The sequence below is a fragment of the Aethina tumida genome, chromosome 5 (assembly GCF_024364675.1).
Source record: "Aethina tumida isolate Nest 87 chromosome 5, icAetTumi1.1, whole genome shotgun sequence".
Lineage (NCBI taxonomy): Eukaryota > Metazoa > Arthropoda > Insecta > Coleoptera > Nitidulidae > Aethina > Aethina tumida.
The window spans coordinates 24,542,141-24,567,097 of NC_065439.1; the positions used below are offsets into that span (position 1 = coordinate 24,542,141).

The 24,957-nt window shown below is 29.1% G+C and overlaps 1 protein-coding gene across 10 annotated transcripts in view; it reads right to left on the bottom strand.

Moving 5' to 3' along the window:
- Positions 1-24,957, bottom strand: part of LOC109597654 (complexin) — a 326,764-nt gene that overhangs the window by 230,760 nt on the left and 71,047 nt on the right. For 3 of the 10 annotated variants that reach the window (XM_049967332.1, XM_049967338.1, XM_049967335.1), the window contains exon 3: positions 9,251-9,273. The exons of 1 other annotated variant lie outside the window; for it this stretch is intronic. The gene's annotated coding sequence lies outside the window, so the exon portion shown is untranslated. Of the gene's footprint in view, positions 1-9,250; positions 9,274-21,861; positions 22,142-22,513; positions 22,554-24,957 lie in introns of those variants that run through there. 6 more of the 10 variants (XM_049967341.1, XM_049967334.1, XM_049967333.1 and 3 more) reach the window with 5 other exon arrangements.

The window sequence follows — 24,957 nt, forward strand, 5'->3', positions numbered from 1 at the left end:
AAAGTGTGGGGCCGCTAATAAACTGCGTTACCAGCACTTGCGAACCTGCGGGAGAATGGGGGAGTGTATTCCCCGAAGGCGGAGCGCAGGGGCACGGAGAAAAGGTCTGATTAAACCTGCTGACTGTCAATGTTTTACACTTGCACGGCAAGTTTCACAGTTGTATGGTCTTGCGGTGGAGGACGAGTGCACCTACGTGGATATGGCCAGGTGTTTTACAAAGTTTTCGTGTCCTAATTGAAGGACGGGGTGGAAGTAACCGGGGGGGCAATTATCGTAAAGTGGTTGCATTTCCCGCACGTATATTTTATTCATGCGGTGTCAACTTCAAGCCACCTTCGATTCCGTTGACCTAAAAAATCTGGATACGTGAAACAACGTGGCTGCGTGGGTGTATCAATGGCAGAAAACAAAAGGGATGGGAATGCGACGGGGCATGTGGAATCCACAAAGAAAATCCCCGCAGCACGCAACCTGGAAAAATGTTAATTAAACGCAAATGTTTTAGAACAATTTTGAAATATGCAGCGTCAGAACTTGGAAGCAAATAAAAATGAGTTGCTGCTGGCTTTGTGGCCATTCGCGTCAGCTACAAAGCTCAAGGAACATTGTTTTCATAAAAAGGAAAGGAATTTTCAATTAAACTTTTCACGTTAGTTTTTCATGTGCGCTTTGGCTTACGCTTTAAATAGCCTGCGAAATTATAATTATTGCGAAGCAGCAACGGCAGCGGAGGGCATCTTAACTTGTCAATCTTGGTGGCAGTCCGTTTAAATACAAACAAAAAAGTCGCTGTTGCTCAAGTTGTACCTTTCTAACTTAACCTCTTAAAAGATTGCAAAGGTTTATATGATGCTTGCCTGAATTTCTTACAAAGGATAAAGTTCAACTCTGCCATTATGTGCTCAAGCACAAAAAAGGTGATTAATACCGAGTGAATATGTGTGCTAGATTCCAAAATGTAGCTGAGCACATTTTTTATGCTTCAATATGTTGAACAATATTCGGTGTATGTAAAAACATTAGGAAAAGGTCAAAGTTCCATCACACAAAAGTAGCCAATAAAAAAATTGCTACTAAATGATTATAATTAATAAATTTTCAACATTTAAATAATGTAAAAGTCAAATTAACTGTACCGTCATTCAACTGACGACAATCTTGAGTCTGTGACTAAAGAGCCTTACGGCTAACATCAACCTTTGTCTAAGACATACCTACTTCAATGATTATTTAAAAGGTTATTTATCACAATAGTAACATATAAAACAGATAAAGAAAATTAATGACAAATGATTGGCAATAAAGGAAAGTTCTTCATTAAATAAATTGCTGAGAAGTTTTCTTATCGCAAATAAGTTATTCAATTATGTTTAAGAAAGTTTCAGTAATTTGGACGAATGACAGAACTGTTTTGTTTTGAGAGATTTATGTTATACATGTTTACGTTCAGTTTAAGTAATAAAAGAGTGATTAAAAGGTCACAAACGTTAAATAATTTTTAAATAAATCAGCCTTTATTTAAGACAGAGTAAATCTGACAATTTGTAGTACTGATCATTTAATTAGTTATACAAATATTTTTAAGATAAAATATAACATAGAATGAAAAAACATGATATAAAAATTATATTATTATTAAAAGTTTTTTACTGAATTATACTTTAAGACAGTTTAAATTAGATATTACAAATAAGTACTTTGTTAACATTTTTTTTTTAATTTTTTAACTACGTAAATTAACATAAAAAAGCGAAAGAGAATAAAAGAAACTTTTTCATTAAGTGAATTGATACGAAGTTATCCTACAATTAAGTGAGTTATTCAATTACGTTTAAAAAAGTTAATTCATTTGGATGGGTAGGGCCAATTTTCTTAAAGAAAAAGTATAAACATGTCATGTCAAGTAAAAATATACGTTAAGGGAACTAAATTTTAAAATAATGGATTACCAGAGACAATAAACAAAAATAAATAAATATAATAGACAAAAAAGGTTTAAAAAAGTACAAAATTATTAAAAAAATCAACTGAATTATATTTTAAAATAATTAATTCTCTTAAAGAAAAAATTATAAACGTGTCATGTCATATATTTTTTTAATAATATTATATTTTTTATTTTAATATTTTAAATGAATTAACGAAAAAAAAAAACTAATGACATTAAAAGAAACTCTCTCATTAAGTATACATTATTTAAACATTAAGTGAGTTATTATGTTTAAAAAAGTTTAATTCAATTGAATGAGTAGCCATGATTTACTTAAAGAAGAAACCATAAACATGTTATGTCAAATTCAAATTAATTTATTACCAGATAATAAAGATTTAAAAAATAAGGTTATAATTATTATAAAAAATGGTTTTATGAAATGATACATCGAATTATGTTTTAAAACAGTTTAAATTAGACATCATAAAAATAGTTCTGTGTTAACATATTTTTATTAACTAATCATTAAATAAGTTAGTCAATTATGTGTGCTAATTCTCTTAAAGTAAAATTATAAACATGTCAAATCATATATTTTTTTAATAATTTACTGAATTATATTTTAAGACACTTTAAATTAGATTATACAAATTTTATTCATTGTTAACGTATTTTTAATGATTTTTTAAGCTGAGTAAATTACCGAAAAGAAACGAATGACAATAAAAGAAACTTTCTCATTAAGTGAATTGATATTAAGTTATCTAAATATTAAGTGAGTTATTCAATTATGTTTGAGAAAGTTCAATTCATTTGGATGGGTGGGATCAATTTTCTTAAAGAAAAGTCATATACATGTCATGTCATATACAGATCAATTAAAAATATATATATATTAATATTATTATTTACTGAATTGTATTTTTAGACAGTTTAATTTGGATTTTTATTTGATAACATATTTTTATAGATTTTTTAAGCTCAGTAAATTATAGAAAAGACACTTTCTAATCAAGTATCTAAATATTAAGTTAATTATTCAATTAATTATCAAATTAAAGTATTACTAGAAACAATCAATATATCATTTGATAAAGATTTAAAAACCCTCCAAGATTATTTTTATTAAAAAGGTTTTATGATGTAAACGAATTATACCTTAAGACAGTTAAATTAGATACTACAAAGTGTAATACTTCATATTTTTATTAATTTTTTAAGCTAAATAAAATAACGAAAAGAAACGTATGGCAGTAAAAGAAAATTTTCATTACGTGAATTGATACAAAGTTATCTAATTATTAAAGGTAATTTTTCAATTTAATAAAGTTTAATTAATTTTATTGAGTAGGGTTGACATTCTTAAAGAATGTATTAAAAATATTTAAATAATAAATATATTTACAAAAGCATATAACTAAAATGCGAATTGTGTTTAATATAATTTAACTTTCGTATAAAATTTTAGAAAATTTGAGGCACTTCATGAGCGGCGGAACTTTTCTAAAACATAACAATGTGAAACGTAACTTCTATTTCACAAATGGATGGCGGATCAAAAAGCATTTGTAATATTTAGATAAGTTCCAGGAATTCTAAACTTTTGCCTACATTGAATTTATTTTATATTCCATATAATTTACTTAAGATGTTAAACTAAGCTTCAGAGGAAACTCCTTAAAGTAAAACTCAATTTTAAAGAAACTCCCTACGTTAGTACGTTTAATTCTAGTAATTCACACAAAACGTGTAAAAATAACCCACATTTTGTTGTAATAAATTCAACGTAAGTGATATAGTACAAGAAATCAAATTTGCGCCACTATTTGAACGGCGTAATTACTTTTAACTTGCAACCACCAGTGCAAGGCAACCGCATCTCGTTAAAAATGTTAAATCTGTATAATCACGGGTGCCAGACTTGCGGGTGTACTTTCTTTAATCCCCACACCCCCGACAAGACGTCAAAATCTTGCCGTAAAACAGAAAATAGGCAAAACAGTAATTTCACTAATTGCACATTACGATATGGGAGAGGGAGTTCCTAGTCAAAGCGGGTAAATATTGTGGTTTAATTATGAATGACTGAGACGGAACAGTGTTCCGCGAAGACGGTACACGGCCCAGGATGCTGTAATTACAACCGGGGCTTTCTATTTGACACTTTGTCAGTCGCGGAAATTAATTTGTTTTTAGCATTAATTAAATTTATTGTTTTAACCGCGCGTATATTGTTCTGCGTGTCGTGTTTTATGCGTGTACAATGGGACCGATGTAATTGGCAAAAATCGGCACAAACATTTTGAGAAATTGCCAACTAGATCCGCCCACCGTAGTTATTATAATGTCTGAACAATATTTGACGAGCACTCCGACTGTTTGCGATTGGAAATTAGCTCGGGACATTCAAGTCAAATACAAAAGCCGGAATACCTGTTACAATGTTTGCAATACAACCATAAAATATAGGCGTTAATTTGTCAATATTTATGTTCTTCGATCCTGTTCCAATCAGCAACGGGAATCCCTAAACACGATTCATTAGGCAAAAATATTAAGGAAAATATTTTTATTTACCCTGGGTTTAAATATAAAGAATAACTGAAATTATATAACGAGTGAAGTAACAATTTCAATTTATATAATATAAAAATAAACCCATTATAAATTGGCACAAAGACAACAAACATGACAAATATTCTAATATGGATATTAGAACTAAATTTGCCTCTGTTTTTTAGTTTTTTCTTTGTTGTTTTCTAATTCGATATTTTTGATAAGAAAAAGCAAATCATAAGGAACGACAATTACTTAAAAATTTCTAAAAAATGGAATTCTTTTGTATAATCAAAAATTTTGAAATTTGGAAGATATAATTCAAAAATGATAAATATTCAAATATGTTTGTTAGAAGTAAATTTCTCACTGTGTTTTATTTTTTTAGTTATCATAAAAAACAATAATTACCTAATAATTTCTGTAAAATCTAATTCTATGATGAAAATTTCAAAGTCTCAATGACAAATATTTAAATGTAGAAGTAAATTTCTCTGAGTAAATTATATATTTTTATTTTCTATTGAAACAATTTCTGTAAAATATAATACTATAAAATTTCAAAGTTACAAGAATGATAAATGTTCAAATGTGTATGTTAGAAGCAAATTTATCTCTGTTTTTTATTTCTTTTTTATATTTTCTAACAAGACTTTTTTAACAAAATTAAAAAAATCATAAGAAGCAATATTTACTTAATAACTTCTGTGAAATCTAATCTAATTTTGTTCTATGATTAAAATTTCAGTCACAAAAATTACAAATATTTAATTGTGTCTATTACAAATAAATTTTTGGGTGTATTTTTTTATATATTTTTATAATGGAATATCCTTAATTATCTGGTAATATAAACATTTCATAGAAAATCAAATTTTAACATGATTTAGATAAAGATAAATCGAAACAAATATGGTGAGTGTAAAATTATAACATAAATATAATTTCTACTATAGGTTTAATTACTACAAGAAAAACTAAAATGTAGAATGTAATTCTCCTCAACTTTATGTTTTTATTTTTATACTTTTTGAAATACATTTGTGGTGAGATAAAAAACTAATAAAAACATTTTTTTATAAATATTATTAAAGTATAAAAGATAAACATAAACAATTTTATAAATGTGGTGCTTAACCCGGCGGGAATGTGGTGAGTATTTGCACCGCTGTATTTTTTTATTTTTGAATGCGTCATTTTAGCGGCTTCGTGTAGCTGGAGGTAAGGTGTTGCGGGAGGGGATAGGGACCATATTTTATGGACTTCTGAATATGGGTGCTATTAATGCCAATATAATATTTCAAGCAAATGGAAATAAAACAATTAAACGGACAGAATTTCTCCGTAACTTAGGCTTGGGTTTGGTGTATGCACATTTACGATTGCGAGCAGATCAAAAAAATATCCCAGTTCATATAAGACAGCGAATCTCTTCTCAAATCAAAGAACCACAACGCCCATTAGTCCCAAATGCCCCTGGACATTACGCTCGATGTGTCGACTGCACACGGAAGAAAGATCGCAAAACAAAATATGCATGTACGAGCTGTGGAAAAGCAATATGCCTAGATCATGCAATTTTGTCTTGCAAAAACTGTACTGATGTTGATGGTGATTCCTAAGAAGTTCCTACATTAAATTCTAATTGTTATTATTTTTATTATGTCAAGGATCTCATGTGTTTTAAGTTTCTAGAGTTTTTTTTTAATTTAGCTATAAGTTGTTTTCTTTGAAATTGTTTAAAAAGAGGTTGTTGATTCCTGTAACCAAAATCTAGTGCCTTAGTTGTTATAAGAAAAATAATTAAAATATGGATAATTACATACTTTTTTTATTTCAATCGCACTTGGATAATTCCCTATTTAAATATTCTGAAAGCATTTGATGCAATTTTAGTAATAGACAAATTTTACAGGCAGTCTATTTGTGGGGTATGTCACACCCCGCACATACCTGAAGTAATTTTTTCTCACCACACTCCCGCCGGGTTAATAACTATTTAGATTATATTGCAGAAAATTTTTTTCAGATTGTATATTCAAGCTTTTTTGATAAAATAAACAAAAAACTATGAGGATTAAATATTGTTAGAAGTAAATTTGCCTCTGTTTTTTATTTTTTTTTATGTTTCCTAAATTTTAATACAAAAATAAATATTCAAATGTGTATGTTGGAAGTAAATTTCTCACTGTGTTTCATTTTTTTATTTATCATAAAAAGCATTACTTAATAATTTCTGTAAAATATAATTCTATGATTAAAATTTCAAAGTCTCAAAAATGACAAATATTTAAATGTGTATATTAGAAGTATATTTCCCTGTGTAAATTATTTTTTTTTTTATTTTCTAATGAAACAATTTTGACAAAATTAAAGAAATTACAACATTTACTTAATAATTTCTGTAAAATATAATATTATAAAATTTCAAAGTTACAAGAATGATAAATGTTCAAATGTGTACGTTAGAAGCGAATTTATCTCTGTTTTTTTATTTCTTTTTTTTATATTTTCTAATAAGACTCTTTTAACTAAATTAAAGAAATTAATACTTAATAACTTCTGTTACTGGAATGATAAATTATCAAATGAAGTAAATTTTATTTTTTTATTCTTTTTATATTTTTTATTTTATTTTATTTTAATATTTTCTGACTAAACATTTTTGATAAAATTAAATAAATCATAAGAAAAAACATTTACTTAATAATTTCTGTAAAATATTATACTGTGATCAAAGGTTCAAAGTTATAATGATGAAAAATATACAAATATGTATGCTAGAAGTAAATTTGTCTCTGATTTTTATTTATTTTGTATATTTTCTAAAGACTTTTTTAACAATCTTAAAGAAATAAAAAGAAGCAACATGTACTTAAAAATTTTTGTAAAATTTAGTTCTATGATTAAAATTTCAAAATCACAAAAATTACAAATATTTAATTGTGTCTATTACAAGTAAATTTTTCGGTTTATTTTTTACGTATTTATATAATGGAACATCCTTAAAAAGAATTATCTGATTGGTAATATAAACATTTCATAGAAAATGAAATTTTAACATGATATTGGATAAAGATAAATCGAAACAAACGTGGTTAGTGTAAAATTAAAACATATAAATGTAATTTCTACTAAAGGTTTAATTACTGCAACTAAAAATAAAATGTAAAATGTAATTCTCTTCAATTTTATGTTTTTATTTTTATACTTTTTAAAACACATTTGTGGTGAGATAAAAAAACTATTAAAAACATTTTTTTATAAATATTAGTAGTATAAGTAGTAGTAAATATTAGGTATAAAAAATATAAATAAACAATTTCATAAATGTGGTGCTAAATAACTATTTAGATTATATTGGATAAATTTTTTTCAGGTTTTATTTATATTCGAGCTTTTTTGATAAAACAAACAAAAAACTATAAGAATTAGTTGTGTTTTTAAAACAACTCTTTAGAATTCTATTTTTATTTACCCTAATAATAAATTTTTACGAAATGACTAAACTTTTACTACAAACTAAGCCTTAAAAACTAAAATTTCCACTTAAAACATCGAAAAAAACAATTATAAATATGCTAAAACTAAACTTTCGAAACACTAAACGATAAAATATTTATGTTTTACTTACTTATTTTGTAATAAGCTGCCTTTGATGTACGAAACTTTGACGGCAAAAAGTTCAGGCTTCATTTACATTCCTTATAAAATGCGTCAAATTCCCGCCGTCGACTCGGCCATAAAATATCGACATTAGACAGTTACTTATGAGCATTATAAGTGTCATAATAGCACATTTGATGTATACTGTAGAATCGATTTAATTTTCATGAAAAGATTTTAGTTATTCTCATTGTTTGCACTTTAACTGCGTCGTATAATTTTATTTTCACGACACAGAAAGCTACTCTACATAAAAACAGTAATATTATATCTCGACACGACTGTGAAAACTCCTTTATTCTTGCAGAAGATGACTGGCTTTTACGACACGCGATTCTATTTTCACTTGTACAAGCTTTGATCCTATCTTACTTAAACAATAATAAAAGGAAGTTAAGATATTAATACAGGGGCTTTCGTAGACGGCGCATTTAATTTATACACGTGTCTCATGCACATTTAATTAATTCAACCAGAACAAATGGCTCACTCACGAAACAGACCCCAATATTGAACGCGAAAAAATAATAAAAACCCCCCCGGATAATGAAAATCAATGTTTGCCACAATCTCGAGCGAACATCGAGTGGAGGAGGAGGAAAAAAACAAACACGAAACGGACCGGAGAACGATTCGATCTCAAATAATTTCTGATATTGTTGTCGTTTCATTCAAACATTCGATTGTACATTTCCCCATCCGGAAAGTCGAGCCGCGGAAAATCGCTTCGAACCGTTTATCCGATGACGAAATCCGACGAGGAATTTTCACCTAAATATAAAATATTCAGGACCGTTTCGATTGTCGACGATGAAACGCGGATCGTGCATCGGTTTGTTACACTAATGCATCGCCGAACCTAATTGTGATTGTCGGTGGACGTTTTTAGTTGCAAGTCGAGGAAATAAGGTCCCATCTGGGAGTTTTATGAACGCCGCCGCATCCGGAATCCGTATCGCTAAATTGGTTTTCCCGGTTCGGTTTATTAACTTTTTAGTCTCCGGCATAAATCGCGCTGCTTCGATTTGGACTTTCGTTTCGCCTTAGTTTTTTTTACTTTTCTAGAGTGGTAGGATTCTTACAAGGTCTTACCTGCGATAATTGCTGTCTTTAACCTGAAACAGAAATTATTCCTTGTTAAAAAGAGGACAAAAATTTCATTTTAAACTGATGAGATTTTACATACCAGATCTTATATTTAAGACTTCAACATATTTCTTTAAAAATATAAAAAGGGCATGAAAACTATGAACAATTTTTAAAATTCCAAAAATTTCAACCAGATACCAAAAATTTCAACAACAAAAAGTTTACAAGGGCTTTTCTTATAATTTCGAATTTATTAACTTTAGAACATTACCTAATTTATTCTAATCTTCCTCAAGACATTTCTTTAGAAATCTTAAAAAAATTGACACGGAATCTATATTTAAAAATCCAAAAATTTTAAGCACTTATCACAAAATCTAGCAACGAAAAAGTTCCAAAGGTTTTTCACCTTTTTATTTCATCATACAGGATCTTACCCTTTAAAACTTATATTTCTTTAGAAAAAAATTGACGAAGAATCTATTAAACAATGTTTCAAAAATCCAAAAATTGTAATCACTTATCAGAATCTCACCATATAAAACTTATTAACGTTTGAAATTCACATAATTTACCCTGACTTTATTCAAAATATTTTTTTAGAAATTTAAAAAAAAATGACATGGAATCTATTAAACAATGTTTCAAAAATCCAAAAATTTTAAACACTTATTTGGAAATTTAATAACAAAAAAGTTACAAAGGTTTTTCAATTTCTTATTTCATCATGTAAGAATATGCAGGATCTTACAATTTAAAACTTATTAAGATATTTCTTTAGAAATTTAAAAAAATTGGCATAGAATCTATTAAACAATGTTTAAAATTCCAAAAATTTTAAGCACTTATCACAAAATCTAGCAACAAAAAAGTTCAAAGGATTTTTCAATTTCTTATTTCATCATACAGGATCTTACCATTTAAAACTTATATTTCTTTAGAAAAAAATTGACGAAGAATCTATTAAACAATGTTTCAAAAATCCAAAAATTGTAAAAACTTATCAGGATCTCACCATTTAAAACTTATTAACGTTTGAAATTCACCTAATTTATTCTGACTTTCCTCAAAATATTTCTTTAGAAATTTAAAAATAAATGACATGGAATCTATTAAACAATATTTCAAAAATCCAAAAATTTTAAACATTTATTTGGAAATTTAATAACAAAAAAGTTACAAAGGTTTTTCATTTTCTTATTTCATCATGTAAAAATATACAGGATCTTACAATTTAAAACTTATTAAGATATTTCTTTAGAAATTTAAAAAAATTGACATGAAATCTATTAAACAATGTTTAAAAATTTCAAAAATTTTAAGCACTTATCACAAAATCTTGCAACAAAAAAGTTCCAAAGGTTTTTCAATTTCTTATTTCATCATCTTACCCTTTAAAACTTATATTTCTTTAGAAAAAAATTGACGAAGAATCTATTAAACAATGTTTTAAAAATACAAAAATTGTAAAAACTTACCAGGATCTCACCATTTAAAACTTATTACCGTTTGAAATTCACCTAATTTATTCTGACTTTCCTCAAAATATTTCTTTAGAAATTTAAAAATAAATGACATGGAATCTATTAAACAATGTTTCAAAAATCCAAAAATTTTAAACACTTATTTGGAAATTTAATAACAAAAAAGTTACAAAGGTTTTTCAATTTCTTATTTCATCATGTAAGAATATACACGATCTTACATTTTAAAACTTATTAAGATATTTCTTTAGAAATTTAAAAAAATTGGCATGAAATCTATTAAACAATGTTTAAAAATTCCAATAATTTTAAGCACTTATCACAAAATCTGGCAACAAAAAAGTTCCAAAGGTTTTTAAATTTCTTATTTCATCATACAGGATCTTACACTTTTAAACTTATATTTCTTTAGAAAAAAATTGACGCAGAATCTATTAAACAATGTTTCAAAAATCAAAAATTATAAAAACTTATCAGAAATTCACCTATTTTATCCTGACTTTATCCTCAAAATATTCCTTTATAAATTTAAAAATAATGATATGGAATCTATTAAACAATGTTTCGAAAATCCAAAAATTTAAAGCACCTCAAGAAATTTGACAATAAAAAAAGTTCCAAAGGTTTTTCAATTTCTTACTTGATAGTGTAAGGTTTTACAGGTTCTAATTTATCTTTGCTTTCCTCAAGATATTTGCTTAGATATTTACTAAAATTGACATGAAATCTATTAACAATGTTACAAAACTCAACCACATATCAGCAAATTTAACAACAAAAGAGTTTCAAAGGTTTGTCAATTTTTTATTGGATCATGGATAAGATATGTAATAATAAATTAATATGGATATCTTAATCAGTAAAACAGTAATACTTTTGTTATATTAAACTAAAAATAAAATTTTCATAAATTAAAGACATTGGTTATAACACCAAGTAAAAATTGTTTCACATGAGAACGTTTGCGATTTCAGATCAATCAAAATTTGTTCCGCAACGTCAAACGATCTAATTTAATTTTAAACAAACGCACTTTGTACACAAAACCAAAACATGGTCGACTAAAGTTTCAGCTTGTGCTTGTTAAAATTGATTCGGATGTTGGCCCAAATAGAAAACAAACGGGGTGATATTTATTCAATTTGTCGCCCGATCCAACATGTAATTAAACGTTTAGCCGTTCGAAATGCTGACTAAATTCATTCCTCATTGATAATTTTACATATGTCAGTTACAGTGTTACAAACAAAGACCCAAACACCGTATTCAATCCGGTTCAATTTGCATACATTAATATTAGCATAATAATAAGTATTTATTAGATAACACCATTTTGATCGCATCTGAAAAGTGAATAGTAAATTCATGTGAAGTTGATTAAGTTCCATTCACGTCAGTCATTGTAAAATGTTGTCCCGTGCGTATGTTACCAGGCCCCAAATTGCGACGAATCCAAAATCGGACAAGTCCGAGATCTATTTATGTTATATTTCATTTTTATCCCATTAGCCTGTCGAACCACATAATCATAACACAGGATTTTATCGATTAAATAATGGAAGCAAATAACTAATATCAGCTTTATGCACCACTTAACCCAATATTCAGGTCACCCGGTTGAGATTTTATAACGCCGCTGAAACGAATGCAGTAAACACTTTATTTAAATAGCAGCCACCCGAAATAAAACGCATTCGAAATCTATTAGGTCGTTACCGGTAAAGTGCTGCATTTATCTGAATGCTCGTCGATGTGGGAAATAACTGGTCTATTGCCCGTTTTATTTTTCGATTCAACCCCCCAACATTTATTTTTTATTTGTCGCAATCGTCAAGACGTTTTGGGAATAATCTATCGAAATTAAATTGTCCCTCATTCCGACCAGATAAGATGCAAACTGGCAAAATTTCCCCGAATCCAGAAGATTTACTGAAATCAACTGAAACCTGCGCGTTCGCCATTTTTCGACACAATTGGTGCATTCGCCATTTTTATGACGAAAGCAGAAATATTCTACTTCAAGTCGATTTTCTTCGGGGCTTTATATTTTGATGTAACTGAAACGTGCTGTTGAACAGTTCTATTTGACACGTATTCCTATTTTCGATAGAACATTTTTTTCTTAAGGCTTGGAAACATTTTTTGCAGGAATAAATTGAATTTTTCCTCAGACGGGCATAATTTCATTAGAAACTAATAAATATTAACTAAACTTTTTGTTAAATATACTACTTTTTATTACAAAATAACAAATCGTCGAAATCTGTTAAGAATATTTGATTTGGCATTAAATAATTTTTGTTGTAACCAAATTTCTCGAAATAAAATTTGTAAATAATTTTTTTTTAACAATTATAAATAAAAACCTATTTTTAAATAAATATACAAAGTGTGTATTTGCTTATTTTTCCCGTTTTCAGAAAATATTAATAATAATCAATTATTATTGGTGTGGTATGTTAATTTCTCGGAACAGTCTAATTTATTGTAAGTTGCTGCATTTATGTCCACCATTGTATAAGCTGTTACATTTAAAATTGTAAAAACTTATCAGGATCTCACCATCTAAAACTTATTAACGTTTCAAATTCACCTAATTTATCCTGACTTTCCACAAAATGTTTCTTTAGATATTTAAAACAAATGACATGTTATCTATTAAACAATGTTTCAAAAATCCAAAAATTTTAAACACTTATTTGGAAATTTAATAACAAAAAAGTTACAAAGGTTTTTCAATTTCTTATTTCATCATGTAAGAATATACAGGATCTTACAATTTAAAACATATTAAGATATTTCTTTAGAAATTAAAAAAAATTGGCATGGAATCTATGTATATATCACAAAATCTAGTAACAAAAAAGTTCCAAAGATTTTTGAATTTCTTATTTCATCATACAGGATTTTACCCTTTAAAACTTATATTTCTTTAGAAAAAAATTGACGAAGAATCTATTAAACAGTGTTTCAAAAATTCAAAAATTGTAAACACTTATCAGGATCTCACCATTTAAAACTTATTAACGTTTAAAATTCACCTAATTTATCCTGACTTTCCTCAAAATATTTCTTTAGAAATTTAAAAAAAAGTGACATAGAACCTATTAAAAAATGTTTAAAAAATCCAAAAATTTTAAACACTTATTAGGAAATTTAATAACAAAAAAGTTACAAAGGTTTATCAATTTCTTATCTAATCATGTAAGAATATACAGGATCTTACAATTTAAAACTTATTAAGATATTTCTTTAGAAATTTAAAAAAATTGGCATGGAATCTATTAAACAATGTTTGAAAATTCTAAAATTTTTAAGCACTTATCACAAAATCTAGCAACAAAAAAGTTCTAAAGGTTTTCGAATTTCTTATTTCATCATACAGGATCTTACCCTTTAAAACTTATATTTCTGTTGAAGCAGAATCTATTAAACAATGATTCAAAAACCCAAAAATTGTATACACTTAACAGGATCTCACCATCCAAAACTTGTTAACGTTTGAAATTCACCTAATTTATCCCGACTTTCCTCAAAATATTTAGATATTGTAAAAAATTGGCATGGAATCTATTAAAAAATGTTTTAAAAATACCAAAAATTTTAAGCACTTATCACAAAATCTAGCAACCAGAAAGTTCCAAAGGTTCTTCAATTTCTTATTTCATCATACAGGATCTTACCCTATAAAACTTATATTTCTTTAGAAAAAAATTGAGGCAGAATTTACTAAACAATGATTCAAAAATCCAAAAATTTTAAACACTTATCAGAAGAAAATTAATAACTCGAAAGGTTATAAAAATTTTATGATTATCGATAATTTTTTTATTGTTAAATAAATAAATATATATATATATATATATATATATATATATATATAGAGAGAGAGAGAGAGAGAGAGAGATTGAATTAATTGTGGCGAAACTGGAGAAGTCGATTCGAAGAGGATTAAGCTTCGCCATACAAACTGGCGCATTCGCCAGTTTTATTGTGACGTTTACACGGATATTTATTTAATACCAGCTTGTACATTAATAAACAAAAGGAGCTCTTATCCCTGATTCGTATTCCGGACGCATAACCCCTGAATAGAACATAGTAATATCTGGCAACTCATTATCAGAATGTGTCGAAAAGTTGCTGCCGAACTATCGGAAACTAAGCTCAAGATTATATATGATTAAGCGCGGATCTAATAACAAAGTAATTCCCCAACTATTTTGAATATCGAACCGATGAGGCATTTGCATTTTACACCATTGAAAATTTAATATTTATGAGGGAAGGGTCGCACGATTTAAGAGTAATTTTCCGCAATGTTGAAAACTAATACTCGGCGATTTTAACGTGGAAGTTTCAAATCTTGAATAAGTGAATGTAATGACTTATCGTCATTAGAGTTTGCGGCCTAGCAGATTCGAAGTATTTCGGTCGGTCCGGGTATTCAAAGTTTTGGCCGGGCACGGGGGCCACATTTTCAAAATTTACGTCGCAAGTGAACACTCAGGATTAATTCGAAGATTCACTCCCAGACGAAGTTTCTTCAATAACTCTAAGTAAGTCTTTAATGCCACAAAGTAAATTCAGTGTTACATTTTATTCAGATACACTTTTAATAATTGATGGTAATCCTGTCTGAAGCAAAATCGTCACTAATAATTCAACAGATCCATTTCGTAAATGAAACACTCCGTTTCGAAATACCGAAAATGTCTGGCTCATTTGCTAAAACACAGTTTATTCGCAATTCCATCGCATTATTCCGTCCGTGACACAGCGGCGACAATTTATTTAGTAGAAATCAGAAAAGACTCATCCCGGGCATTAGTTCTTAATCTTGTAAACGTAGGCCCCATTGAAATTCCGCACCCGTCCACCATCACACACGAGCCGACCGACTTAAGCCGTCCTATAAATATCGCTGATCGTCAGCTCGAACCGTAACAGAAGGGTATCGATTCCTCGTGTTCCTCGTTTCTCCTTGATTGGCGAACAAATAACGATGGACCGTCGTTAAAACGACCGAACTATGTGTCACGAGACATTCGTATATTCGACCTTTCAAGCTGTCTGAAGCATCCAATTTTAGAATTCAATGGACAATATTGCACACGACGATTGTCTGATTCTTGTTTTCATGTTTTAATGGCAAACTCGGATATGTACCTCGTCAACGATGGAAGTGACGTAACGCCATCCCCCGTTTTAATAATACCTACAAATGTGAATGGCAGAGAGGGTGAATTCTCTGGAGATGCGACCGTATGAGGAAGTGTTGTGAAAGGGCTTACAGGAAAACACTACCACATAATTACAGTTGAATAATTTTGGCGACGTGACATAAAGGTGTGATCGTACGTTTTGAATATTATTTTAACGCCGTTATAAAACCATTTGATGATTATGAATTATTTGGTGGATGAGGCTTTATCGATGGTATCATTAAGTCTATTATTGTCCTCGGATATTCGATCAAACTCAAGGTCTAACAGTATTGTGAATTATTCCTTTATTTCTTCTCCTACATTATTCAATGTTTTCCATCCATTCTATTTAGGTCTTCGCATTAATAAATATATAAGACTAAAACAGTGTATCATTAGTTGCCTACATACATTATGTACAATTTAATTTATCCTAATTTGTTTTGTTAAGGATCAGGACTCATTTAATTGACAGTTATTACATAAACAACTTTAGTTAGAAATTGAATAGTTGTCCTACGGTTACAAACAAATTTATTGAGATGAAACTGGTACACATCACAACTTTACATGAACATGAAAGTTTGACTTTCAAGCTATTAGTATGTTTTGAACCAAAATTAAAATCTACTATAAACTGGTAATTAATTAATTCTGAGTGCCAGGAATAACATTATTAAACATTCGAGTTCACAAGTTTGTTAAGCTATTTTACATAAATTCTATACGTTATATACTATTCAACAGATCTCCTAAATTATGAAATTTAAATAATAATATAATAATTAATAAGAAAAATATATATAAAAAATAAATAAAAATTTTATTACAAAATCACCAGTATTGCTTTTTTATTTATTATTTTACTAATTTAATTTATTAAAAAAGAATAAAAATACAATTCCTTAGATTAACCTTTAAGTTAGGTTAGCATAGCCCAAAGTTAGGTTAGAATAGGTTAGGTTAGGTCTGGCTAAGGAACCTTAGATTAGGTTAGATAAAGTTAGGTTAAATTAGATTAATTCACATACAAAGAGACTAACCTTCATCCATTTTAATTATTATAATTTATGCAATTTAATAAAAAGGAATAAAAATAAATCAACTTCATAGTTTAAGTAAAGGTTAAATTAAGTTTGGCTATTGATAAAAGTTTCCTATATATTTATTACTCTAGAACTGACTGAATAATAAAATCTAAAACATGTTACAATGCATGTTCCATTAAATAAATTTATAATTAAATAATAATTTAGTTTCTCTTTGAAATAACCTGAGAACCACCTCAGGAGTAAACAAAAACTGAATGCTTCAACCTGGTCTTATTCCCAACATTTAATTTTCCCAATCTAATCTAATGACTGTCCGCCGACTCCTGTGCAAATTGTCAGTGACCGATGGTTTAATTTGTGACCCGAACAATCGCCGAACAATTGCATTATGGTCGTCCCCAAAAGGCATCGCCGGCCAGAAATATTCGTCCAGCGTTCGGGATGTGTATCCGGCAAGATTGGAGCCAATATCCTGACGTCATCTCTACGCGAGGCGCATACCGAATAGTGATTAGCCGATTGGCCGTGGCGGCGCATAAACCTAAACTGTATCAATCGGATGGTTTATGGGGCCTTCTGTCCGCATCCGAAACGTGCAATCGGATGTGTTACGTATCTCAGACAATGAACTTGGGAATTACTTTATCGACGTGGAGGGCTGAGGTGTATAATATAACGTTAACGGCACTAGTTCACCGACTGAATTTATAAGTGCCACATCCGCAACGCTTTCAAGATCGACCGCCGCCAATTCATTCCGTATTACCGTCATCAAGTGTATAATTTTATACACTTAAATATTATTAGCTATAAGCTGTCATCCAATGAAATTGTTATTGATTATTCAATTGCAAGCATTCAAGACAATTACCATAATTCCGTTTTATCGAGGACATTCCGAAGTGCCATTATCATTCACTAATCTAACAGGCATATTCATTATTGACAATAAAAATGATATAAATTATTAGAAATTTATGAGGCTCTTATTTTTGTTCCTATTTTTTAGACACCTGAACAAAGAGTGAAAGTGGATGGCAAAAAAATTGGTTCTTGTTTTATCGAGAACGTTCCAAAGGGCCATTATCATTTACTAATCTAACAATCATATTCATTGTTGATAATAAAAATGCAATAAATTGGAGGTTTCCCTTTTTATTTTTGTTTTCTAGAAACTTGAGAGAAGAGTAAAAGTAGATCATTCTTGTTTTATCAAGGGCATTCCAAAACACCATTATCTTTTACTAGTCTGCTCAATCATTTACTAATAATAATAACAAGAACATTCACTTTTAACAACAAAAAACAATAAATTAGTACATTCATTAGTTTATCTTTTTGTTATTATTATTATAGACACTTCAGAAAATTTTAAAAAACTAAATAAGAACTTTCATTGTTGACAATGAAAATAAATTAAATTAGTGTTTTTATTCCTATTTTCTAGAAAGTTGATCAAAGTGTAATAACTGATTACAAGAACCTAATAATAACACATTAATGACAATAAAAATAATACAAATTACTGTATATTCAAAAGGTTCTTACATTAACGATAAAAATAATGAATTAGTAGAAATTCTTAAAATATTCTTTATTATTTAAGATTCTGAACAAAGAATCTGAAAGAATAGATCACAAAAGAAACCCAACCAAAGACATAACAATAAATTAAGTAAGAACGGTTTATCGAATAATTCAACTTCGACAAACTTAAAATAAAACTTCTGCCCGCAATATTTCCACTACTGACACTCTGATCCTTTACGCAGCACCTAATGCCAACTCATTTCAAAGTTCAAGGATTTGCGGCATCCACTTTAATTTAATTTGGAATAGGCTTTGATTGACTCCTTTTATTGGACCCCCGACCATGAACGGAATAATTCTTATTTTTAGCCTTCCATTAACATTATTATGATCAAAATTTCCGGACGGCTTTCTTGTTTTTAATTACCGGACCAATTTCGAAAACTGTCGCAACGTAGCGCATGAAAGGAAAATTATTAACCGCACCATTTATGTAATCGACGGTAATAATCAAGATTTTGGGCCGATAAATAGTATGTTGTGCCATTACCGCGTTCCAAGTTTTTAACAGTAATGAATCTAACACACCCCCTAATTATACGTATTAGTTGTTTCGGGTCGAATTTATTTGGATATCGTGTTTTCAGTGGGACATTAAGGAACCTGCAATGGCAAATCCACGATCATAATTCCCTTAAAACTTGACACTTTCGGGTATGAATGTTCGGATGAAACTGGAATATGCTTTTAGCGTTTCATAATAACACAAAAAACGATGGTGTATCGCATTATTTTTTATTATATTCTGGATAATTTACATATTTATAGCCCACTCTAATATGTATTAATCAAATTTGTAATGTCTTAAATGACGTCACTGGAACGTCATCCATAAAAACATGTTTAGCTTAAATATCACTTGGTTAATATAAAAGTGACAGAAACAATGGCGAAATTCTAAGAATCTTGTAAATCATAAAACAATTTGTGTTTGTTTGTTTTGCTTTTTAATCTTGTGGTTTCCATAAATATCACATGGAATAGTTGAAACTGTGATAAATTATGTTAATATTATACACAAATAAAAAGAATTAATCAATTTCATGTTGTCAGTCTTCTGATATTTAATATTGCATTACAGTTTTGGAATGTTAATAAAACTGATGGTATTTATTATATTTTATTATACTGTTAATTAATTTTATAACGACTATAAATAAATTTCTCTTTGAAGCAACACACGAAAGCAATTTAATCATTTATTTTATTTTTTAATTAACGCTATCAAAGGGCAAAGTTTCATTTCAAATAAAATTAATACCGAGATATTTAAGAATGCACAAGAAGAGTATAAAAAACGTTCATCAATCCGATTTAAAACTGTTTAAAAGAGGCGAAAATCAATTTTTTAATATTCAGTATTCAAACATTTAGATATAAAATGAATAGGGGCAAAACATTCCTAACCTAACAAACAGTTCGAGTAAATGTCGCCTGAAATTTCGACAAAATCCTGTGTTGAGCACACATCAGTCAGGGGACAACACGGAACATAGACAAAATCGATGCAATAAAACAATCGGTGGAATTTGACCAAAAACAAAAGTAAAACCGCGGACGCTTCCAGTTCCCACCAAATTCCGTTCATATTGGATTCATCACCGTCGACCGGTAAATATGTTATGATTCCAGGACACCAAACAGGATTGAGCTATTTATTGTTACTGTTAATTTTAAATATACTTACAAATTATCTGCAAACAAAATTAATTAAGCATAGAACTAAAATTTATTTCCTAGTGACTTTTTAGTTACTTTTTGTCCAGGACTACCAACATATAAAAAAGTTTATTTACAGTAGTGGCCACAATTGTAGAAACTTATTAAAATTAAAAATTCAATGCCAATATCTATCATGGATACAAAGGATCAATCTAATTTTATTAGATTACTTTAAGGTATTTCATTGCTATCTGTGAATTGAAATTATTTACTTATTATAATTATTTAATAATTGGTCGAAGTGAAACAGTAAGAAAAATTATAATTCAGTGTTAGCAGGACAGAGAAACAAGAAGAGTTAGCTAAATAAATCAATTGTTTACTGTATTATTAAAAAATTTAGAAAAACTGGACAAGTGGTAGCTACGAAATACTTGAAAGAAAATCGATAACTAGATAGTTTGAATGTCAAAAAACAATCCAATATTATAGTCAACTGAAATTGAAACCAATCTGGAGGAAATGCAACTTTCTGAAATTAGTTCAAAGACTGTGAGGAGATGGTTAATGGATGAGGGTTCACTTGACCCCAGATATACAAGATGGTTTCTTCCAAAAAAATCAATTTTGACTTGCTTGGGGTCACATGGAAGAAACAATGCTCTTAATAAATGGGTTTCAACATAAAAACAAACCCAAACACAAATCTAAAATTGAGAAGAATTGGTTAAAGGACTAAAGCATCAATCTTTAGTCTTGTCCGTCCCAATTCCCAGATATCAATTGTATGGAAAGCATGAAGGATTACATTTATAACTAAATTCGACATACAAATTTTACTGGTTTAAATGAACTCATCACACCAATTCAAGAAGCTTGAAGGATATTAATATTCGGAAATTGGTCTAGTCTATTCCGCAGACATGGGCCAAGATTATAAAACAAGAAGGGTATTAAACAAAATAATACAGATATAATCAATCATTAAATATCACTTTAAAAATTAATGTTACTATGTTTATGTTCAGCTCAATTCAGAAAAATATATGTACAATTTTATGGAATTGAAATCTAATAATTTTTATGATACTGTATAAAACAACAATTGTAAATTAATATTATTTTAACAATTTACATTAAATAAAAAAGCTATAGCTCAAATATTTAACATTTTAAAAAGGTGCCTAAATAATGTCCATTACTATAAATGGAATACATTCTCTACAATAACCTAACCTAAAATTCCTATTTAAATGTGAGTTAAAAATAAAGAATATGTACAAATTTGGAATCTCAGAATATATATTATGTGAATGTATTTATTATTAATACACATGGTTCAAGATAAGACTGATAAAACTGGCAAATATGAATATATAGTTAATAATCTTAATAATCATAATTATTTAACAAAACTTCATTCAAACTCACGTTTTATAAAATATCAATCCCTTTATTAGTTGTTAAAATTTATCACGTTTATTTCTCAAAATCGACAAACAATAACAGGTATCTATTTATATAAAAGCCGGCTTGTATAAATAGAATGTGCCGTCTATTTTAATTTATAACGAATGCAATGTATCCAATACAGGCGAACCTGTTTTATAAATACTCACCAAGAGGAAGAAACTTAACCTCAAAGTTATCGCAAAAAAACAACAACAAACAACAATTCCGAACACCGCGTTTACCAACCAATAGACGATCGCACAGTAGACGACGACGTCTGACGGAAATAAACAAACAATAGACGACGTTGTCGGATTTATTGTGGGAAATTCGGTAATTCCCTCAAGTTACGGGGTTGCGAGGCCATACGAATCTCGATTATTGCGGGACGTACGTGGATGATTGATGACGATACGCGAGGCGCCGGTTTTTAATAACGTATCGATGATCGTTTATCGGCGAATGTAAATATGGCAATTAAGGTGCGATAAAAGTTACGTGCTTTGACCTTGAGTCAGCTGGTCGGAATATCCGCACTTTGCGTGTACGAGGTGAAATCTGTGAACGGTTATCGAATTGCGGCCTTTGCGATGTGTTTAATGCGAGCTGGGAGCAAAAATTAAATAATTAATTCGCTTATCTCGGCAACTGTTTAATCCTAAAAATATCATTCAACAATCACATTTTTTCATGCAGTTTTTTTAACATAAATGCTTGTAACTACATAATTTATATATATTATGAATTAGCATGTGAAACTTTCTAAAACTACAGCTCAAATATTGTTGTTTTTAATAGAAACGAGTATATTTTTCTCACCTTTCTAATGCAATATTATTCGTTGCAATCATGGCGTCTATTCAGGGCGACGAAATAAATAAGTTGATAACCCGAAAAATTAAATAAATGAATAATATTTTCGTGTTCAGCACATCCGAACTACTCTAAAAATATGTAAACAAAAGTCTCTATATTTTTACCGTGACCTTGTGTAAACCACAAGTACGAATAATGTTTCCGAAACATCAAATATCTAATATTTGCCACCTCTCCCAACACAATTCTGGAAATAAACAATTGAATGACGCCGGCCATTAAAAAATGCACAGCCTACTTAGCCGGCACAACTTCCACCCTTCTCACACTCTCGTGAACGTATATTTCTTTCTCTTTGTCTCTTGTACGAGCAAATGCACAATGCATCGAATAGGAAGAATTCTGTGTTGGCACATTTTAGGTTATGTTACGAAATTGTTGTTAAATGTTTTTATATTTTATACTGTTTTAGTGTTTTATTATTATTTGGCATGCAGTAAGTAGTATCTAAATAGTATTTATACATAATTAGATTTCAGTTAAAGTTTTTTAAAATTATCCGAAATATTTACATTTATTATATTTAACTAATTAATTAAAATTTGATAATCAAAAGAAAGTGATAGTTTTGACAGATATTTAATGTTGTTTGTGTTGTTTTATGAATAAAAAATTATTATATATAATTGTGCACACAACTTAAATTTATTTTATTAATATTGAATGGTTACAAATTTTATTTATAAAAATTACTCACAATTATAAAATACACATGTAAAATAACAAATGTATAAAATTTATATAGATTAACTTAATTAAAATAATGTTTATGCAATTTTTAATTAAACATAATATATGATTTCAATAAATTAAAAAGTATAATATTATATTATTTGTGTATATTTAACAATTTATTCAAAAATATCGTTTGAAAATAGAAATAAAATTCAAAATTATGTACAATATAAATTGTGTTTTCAAGAACTCAGTCTGAAAATGTTTAAACTAAATAATATGTAACGACCAGTGTAATGTTAAAGTAAAGATGTAAAGATGTTAAAGAGTAAAGACAAGAAATATATAAAAAACAAGATATATCTAAGAAATAGATGATGTAATGACAACAGAAATGTAAATGTAAGTGATATTATATTAAGGTAAGGAATATGTATGTAAGGACAAGATATATATATAAAGATAAGTAACATGTATAGGCAAGAGATACACAGTCAAAAAGATAACTATGTAACGGCAAGAGATATGTAAAAACTGGTGTGTATGTATTAGGTAAAGAATATATAAGGCAAGAGACATGTAAGGACAAGATATATGTAAAAGCAAGTGATATATTATGACCATTATTTTGTTAGTTATGTTACAGTAAGGAAAAGATGACTGATATCTATTGTTTAGTGTTATGTTAAGGCCCAGTGGATATGTGAAGGCAAAAGATATGTAAAGAAAAGTAATGTATAAAGGCAAATGAGGTGGTATAAAAAGTCCTGTTGGCAAGAATTGGTTTTTCTTCCTTTTCGTAATAGCACGTAGCCAAGGGACTTAAGCCAAAAGATTAAAGGTAGTCGGTCACTACAATAATAAAAATCATAGCAAAATACTAAATATAATAAAAACATAGGAATATTAGTTATAAAATTGTTGCTACAGATACTGCTAAATAAGTTAATAAAATTGCGACTCACAACAAATGATTATCTAATTCTGGGACCATTTGTAATTTTCTAACGCGCCTCGAACATATCGTTCCATAATCAGTTAGCGTAGTGAGCCAGACTGCAAAGTTTTATAATTACATTTTGTCTAAACGTTGCGGACATTGCGCCGGTCAAACTTTAATATCGATCATCCTAATAGGCCTTTGATGACACACACACACACACACACATTAATTATGCACATTTCAGGACGAAAGGGGCATTTGGAGCAGACACGGCGCACTGCAACGGGCCCCATTAATCATCCGCTCATACACTTGACCTACATCAGAATGGCCGGAAACTTTTTCATCCCCGCGTACGCGGACCAACCCACTTTTTTTTTTTCGTTCATACCCCCATCCCTCGGACCACTTCCAAAACAATTTGTCCAGTTTCGGGGAATCGGTTATGGCAGCGTTCCAGTCTGGGCACGGCAATTAACTTTATTTAATGTTTCTTATTTTCGCTGACCGGTATGAATTATCCACGTCAGCGTGCACACGTACCCTCTGACTGACAGGTTGACGGCGTATCAGAGGAAAGTTTCAGCCCCATTGTTGGCCTGCGAAAGGAATGTTTTTCGCGGCGTTGAACCGTTGTTGGTCGGTCTTTCATTTGAATGAATATGTTGGGGGGATGGTGGTTTTTAATTAAAAAGTGCTGTGCTTAGGATATTTTTTAAAATAGTGTGTCTGATGATTAAAATAAGCATCAATTAAATTTGCGTACCCT